Below are 6,647 nucleotides of genomic sequence, written 5' to 3'. Positions count from 1 at the left end.
AGGGGGCTAAAGATGAAAAATGAAAAGGAGATGGGGGAAAGGAGGGGCAAATGCAATGAAAAAAACTATTGAACATTGGTCATATAACCTCAAAGGAGAGAGGAGAAACATTTTATGAATAGATCAATAAAAACACTATCGAAGCTTGGGGAGTGATTAAATTCTAGGAAAATTTCACCAAGTGTTGTCTATACTTCAGAAATGTAGCCTTAAAACCCCCAGATAAACTAGTGTTTCTGTGGGCCCCAATTGTGTGTAAGTGGAGATAATGTTCATTGCTGGAGAAGACTTTATCCGAGAGGAAAGGACAAATAGAGCTTATTTTGGATGCACAGAGGATGTCAGACCTAGAAGCGACTTTAGAAATCATCCTCTCCAACTCTCTCACATACACTAAGTGTCAGAGAGGAGAAGTAGCTTTTTCAAAGTCACACAGAGATTCAGGGTCAGGGGTGAGGTGAGACCTGAACAATACATAGTAGATCTGGACAGAATACAGAAAAAAAAACAGATCAAAATAAGGTAAAACAATTATTTTTTTTAAGTTCTAGACTAAATGAGGTCTTCACTTAGCATAGTATGAACATTGTTTTTGTGTTACATCCAGATGCAGTTATATCCGAATGCAGTTTCAATTTACACAAAAGGCAAAGAAATATCCATGCAACTCTCTCAAATAAATTTCCCTGTTTTCTCTGTTTATTTTAGAACATTTTGACTTGTTACCGTTAGCTAAGTAATTTGATGGGGTCATTTGAACCATATAAGGAAAGCAGAGTCATGTAGCAGAATTCATGTTAGTGAGTGTTTTATCTGGCTGATTCTCACAGTTTCTCAGGATGCTTTTTGAAAATAGATTCCCAAAGCACCACCCCAGAGATTCTATTTAGTAGATCTGGTGAACTATATTCTTTCTCCCCAAATCTGCTTTAAAAAAAAAGAAGTATGCAGGCACTCTCAGTTTTAACTGAATCCATGAAAATAAAATTGTGAATTCTCAGGAAGTCTTAAGACACTGAATACAGAATGATTTTTTTTTTTTAAATGTCAAAGTCAAGTAATCACTTGACTTAATTTTGGGAGGTAAACTTCTACATGTTCAAGATGACCTCATATCTAGAAGTGTCTCAAAAAATTAAGGAGAAAATAATGATTAATAAATGGATTTACTATTGTGTAAATGTTTATACAGATGTTGTGAGACTTAAAAAAAAATTCTTAGGTTGCTGTCAGCAGACAACTTTGCATATGTGTGTTAACAGGAGAATGTGCTGTGTTTCAAATGAATGGGGAAATGGGTCTAAATGACTTTCAGATTAGCTGGAACAGATGGAAGGGTCACAGTTGAACAACTTGACACACCAGCATAAAGGCAACGTTGAAGTGGAGTTCATTGCCTCTGACAGATACTGTCAATCAACCCAGGCACACTCTCAGTTCACCAACAGCCTGGACTTTAAAAGATTTTTTTTTTTAATAAAATTTTTGTAAGTACTTTGAGGCAAGGACTAGAGTTAATCTGACCTGTTTCAGAACTTAACTCCATCGCATTCTGACTAAATCTTAGAAACAAAACAACACATTATAGCTATTTTAGAAACTAATATGATACAAATTTGGCATTAGGAGCTTTCACTAATAAGCCATTTTGTAGAAATTTAAGCTACATTATGGCTTTGATGTTCCTATCATCACAATAATTAGAACATAGTTCAGAATTCATGAATGAAAGAAATGCAAGGTTTTTTAGAAAATAAAACCTATTCAACTTGAATTTTGATCAACCGTTATTAAAAAGACACATCCAAACAAGTATTAAAATGTACTGTTTCAAGTTGTTCTTTTTCTAGTACTAGTACTTTTTCTAACTTTTTAACTTGTTATGTATTAAAAATTTGAAAAACAACAACAAAAACAAACAAACCAAACACAAATTTTCTTGCACTGTGAGCTACGCCTCAAGAATACCATGATCTTGGGAAGCAGCTTTCCCCTTTTTGACCACTAGGGGACCCTAGGAGAGCCTGAAGACCCTTCCAGCCCGTTGACCTCAGGTGGGCTCTCTGTAGAAGGCGACTGCTTTCTTTCCTGATTCAATGCAGCTGTTTAATCCAAAATGACCCATTAGTTCCTGTGTGCCTCTATGCAGATTACTAGAAAGTTGGAGTCCTTTAAAGTTCAGAAAGGGGATTTCTATTTGCACTTCCAGATCAGGGACTCTGACCTTAATCATTGACTGACTGTGGACCCTAATTGTTTAGTCTCTAAGTGACCATGGGCAGTGGAAATGCTAATTATTAGAAGCATAGGAAATCTTGGACAGTAAGTGATTAAACCTTAGAACCTGATCTTCGTTGAGCATAGTATCGTATGCATTTGAAATAGTAGCTTGAAAACAGGCCATTAGACAATTTGAGAGACATCTTGCTCATGGCTTTTCTAAGGCTGTGATGGCATTTTATTTTGTCCAAGAGCTTTTTCACAGGACCATGGGCTGTACCCCAAAACTTTGGAGGGTGGAAGGCAGCTCCCTGAACTCTTGCTTACACACTTCAGGGCATCATCATTTTCCTCCCCACTCATGCCCTGTCTTAGAAAACCTGCCTCATAGAAGAGGAAGCCCAAAGAACTGCCTGGTCACAGCTGCTTAGACCAATGCTTACCCCTGACCCAAGCTCAGCCAATTAGAGTCTCTCTCCCAGGAGGGCGGGGTTCAGGCACAGAGACAGTCTGTCGGGCTGTTGCTCAGAGGAGGAATAGGGCATGTAGGATGATCAACACGGCCACCCTGTGCCTCGTGCAAGTGGAATTTTGGAGAAGAGAAACTGAAAGCTTGGCAGAGGAAGCAACTCTATAAAGAGGAGACTAGATTAGAAATGGACCAGGAGCCAAGATGAGAGAGCCACATGAATCCAGGCAGAGGGGAAAAAGTGGATATTTTTTCTGTTCCTGAAAGACCCTACAGTACATTCTGCAATTGGCTTATGGGAAATTCCCTTTAGTCATCACACTAAACTCACTTTTACTTTAATTTAATTGGATTTCCATTCTTTACAAACAAAGGTCTTGACTAGGATACCATGGAATTTCCATTCCATTTTTTAATTTAAAATATTATTAATAATTGAGTACCTATTATGCGGCTGGCATTTTGCCAGCCTCTGGACATACAATAATGAATGAAAGCAGCCTGGGATATGCTCCTGAGGAGTTTACAATCCATGTCAGCATCTCATACTTTTTCAACACCACCTTCCATCACCTCCTCCATGTTACTCGTGAGACTTCTGCTGAGGAATGTAGAGAAGTAACCCAAAGTCTTCCTCCCCTCCATCCCCCCTTCCCTTGCCCACCCATTTCTATGGCAATGGGTGGTAATCTGTCCTCTGGGAGTCAAAATGCACTCATGGTGTGTGACTACAAGGTAGCTCCTATTTTCATTGTTTGTCCCCTGCCTTCCCACATTAAAAATTCCTTTTCCATATCCAATTCTCATAGGTTCTTGTTAGGGAATAGAAGTCAGTTGTTTTACTGAAGCTATGTATTAATGAATGACAGTGGCATTTGTGTTATTCTAATACAAATTACTAAGAAAAATGAAGCCCCCAAATATAGTGACTTCAAACAATGTCATTTATATTGCTCATGAATCTAAATTATGGCAGGACTTAGTAGGGACAGCTCTGTGCTTCAAAGTGGCATCAGTGGGGACATAATAAAAGGGGATGGAGGATCTACTTACAAAGTTGCTCGGTCACTTGACTGATAAGATGCTGGCTCTCAGCAGGGAAGTCAGCTAGAGGTGGGGACTGGGGGTCCCAGTTCCCTTCTACATGGGCATCTCCATTAAATACTTAGGTTTCCTTAAGGAAAGGTGAGAAAAAAAAAAGGTTTCTGGTTTTTAGATTTACTTGATTTTATTTTATATACAAGGGCCTGAAATTGATTAAGATGTGGAGTTGTGAGAAAGGGCGCCTTGAATGAGAACTTTAAAGGGCTTCCTGTAGGACACTCTTACCTGACCATCAAGTTATAATGTGTTGGGAAGCAGACTTGGCCCAATGGATAGGGCATCCACCTACCACATGCAAGGTCCACGGTTCAAACCCCGGGCCTCCTTGACCCATGTGGAGCTGGCCCATGTGTTGATGCGTGCAAGGAGTGCCATGCCACACAGGGGTGTCCCCCGCATAGGGGAGCCCCACGCGCAAGGAGTGCGCCCCGTAAGGTGAGCCACCCAGCACGAAAGAAAGTGCAGCCTGCCCAGGAATGGCGCCGCACACACAGAGAGCTGACACAACAAGATGACGCAACAAAAAGAAACACAGATTCCCATTGACGCTTATAAGGATAGAAGCGGTCACAGAAGAACACACAGCAAATGGACACAGCGAGCAGACAACTGGGCGGTGGGTGGGGTGGAGAGAAATAAATAAAACATAAAACATAAATCTTAAAAAAAAACAGATATAATGTGTTTTTCTTGAAATTCTCACACATTACATCTTTCAGCCTGGAGTCCATGCAAAAACATGAGAAGCGAGTGTGGGAGGCAGAGCAGATCGCTTACTGACTGTCATCATAGCCCCTGGGGCTGTCCACAGAAAGCGAATGGACAGTCTTGCAGTGACATTGTCCCCTTGAAGGGAAAGCATGTTTTGATAGTGATATATACCAATATCTGGGAATGAATAGTGAAAGAGGAACTGTTAACTGTTTAAGAGTTGTAAATTACTGGATTTAGAAAGACCTGATTTTTCATAGAACAGAATGGCGTGAAAGCCTGAACCCAGCATTGCCTGCTTAGCCCCCTGAAATAATAGAGGCCTCTGGAGACAATCCCCTGCCACAGTAAAATCAAGGGAGAAAAAGTAAGCAACTCAGGGGCTTGGGCTAGCGGTGACTCCCTTAGAGCAAGGGAGGGGCCCCCATAGCCTAACACCCCATCAGCCTGGGGCTTTTACAGCTTGCCTTGCTCCTGCCCCAGCACTAGCACCTTATCATTTTGATAAAGACCTTGTCTTTTTACCAACTTACTACTTGAAGTGGTAGTAATAGCCTGACTGTTTGCTGTTTCAAGATTGTGATAGATTTTCCTAGTGGTTTGGTTTAAAAAATAAACACGGTTTAATCCCCTCACCTGCCAAAAAAAAATTTTACTAGAAGTTCCAGCCAAAGCAGTTAGGTAAGAAAAAAAGGCCTCCAAACAGGAAAGGAAGAAATAAAACTTTCTCTCTTTGCCAAAGACATGTTCTTATAAACAGAAAATCCCGAAAAAAATACAACAAAGATACTAGAGCTAGTAAACAAATTCAGCTAAGTGGCAGGGCACAAAATCAACATTCAAAAATCAGTGGTATTTCTATATATTAGTAACAAACAATCTGAAGAAGAAATCAAGAAGAAAATTCCCTCTACAATAGAGATTAAAGTATCTAGGATTAAATCTAACCAAGAATGTGAAGAATTTGTACATGGAAAACTCAAAAACATTGCTGAAAAAAATCAAAGACCTAAGTAAATGTAAGGATATTTTTTTTTATAGATTAGAAGACCAAATATTGTTAAGAGGTCAGTTCTACCCAAAGCAATATACAGATTCAAAATAATTCCAATCAAAATTCCAACAGACTTTTTCACAGAAATGGAAGAACTAATCATCAAATTTATATAGAGGGGCAAGCAGCGCCAAATAGACAAAACTGTCTTGAAAAGGAACAGCAAAGTTGGAGGACTCACACTTCCAAATCTTAAAACTTACTGCAGGCCCGGCTCTTAAGGCCCAGGGGTCGAGCGGCATGACTGGACAAACTGGGAGATGGAATTCAAGTTTGTTTAAGCAGTTTCGGAGGTACGAGGGATCAAACCTGGGATCTCATACTTGGGAAGCAGGCACTCAACCATATCACATGAGCTAATCCACTCCCCCAGAAGAGAATCACCAAACTGAATGGCAGGGATTTTGCGCTCCATAGTCCAGAGACCCCTGGACAATCTACAGACTTTGACAAAAGGAGTAGAGTCCCTCATTTGTACAGACTGGATTCATCACAAATTTACCAGGTCAAGAATTCCAGATAAGGTATTTCAGATTTCACCGGCAGATCATGAAAAATATGGTGGGGATACAGAACACCCCCATAAACTGCATGTTGTTGCCAGAATAAAAGGTGTAAAAGGCCGTCCATATTGGGAAAAAGAGATAATAAAGAGGCTTAAATTAGAAAAGGCACATACTCCTCAAATTCACAAGAATATCCCTTCAGTGAGTGCAAAACTGAAAGTGCTTAAACATTTGATAAGAATCCAGCCACTGAAATTGCCACAAGGACTTCAACTGAGGAAGACATGTCTAACACATGCCTCAAGAGCACTGGGGAATTGGTAGTGCGGTAGAATCTAAAACCTGTGGAGCAGGAAGCAATTAAGTCCTAATGCCAGAGCAGTTTCAGATTAAAAAAAAGAAAGGCAATTGTTTTTTATTTAAAGGTGGCAAGAAGTATTTTCACTAAAATATATTTTAAATAACAGTCATTTTCACTCACTAAAAATGGTATCATTCTTCCTTACTTATAGACTTGGAGGCTTTGGTTCTATATTAAAGCACTATTTAATTCTCTCTCCTTTTCCCCTAGTAGTTTCACTCC

At 39.8% G+C, this 6,647-nt stretch overlaps 1 pseudogene; it reads left to right on the top strand.

The window, feature by feature from the left end:
• The first annotated feature begins 5,845 nt into the window (after positions 1–5,845).
• Positions 5,846–6,488, top strand: LOC101436440 (large ribosomal subunit protein uL30m pseudogene; annotated as a pseudogene).
• The last annotated feature ends 159 nt before the right edge of the window (positions 6,489–6,647 follow it).

Source organism: Dasypus novemcinctus, chromosome 10 (genome assembly GCF_030445035.2).
Source record: "Dasypus novemcinctus isolate mDasNov1 chromosome 10, mDasNov1.1.hap2, whole genome shotgun sequence".
NCBI lineage: Eukaryota > Metazoa > Chordata > Mammalia > Cingulata > Dasypodidae > Dasypus > Dasypus novemcinctus.
The sequence above is the reverse complement of the archived record's forward strand: the minus strand, read 5'-3'. Positions and strand labels throughout refer to the sequence as shown.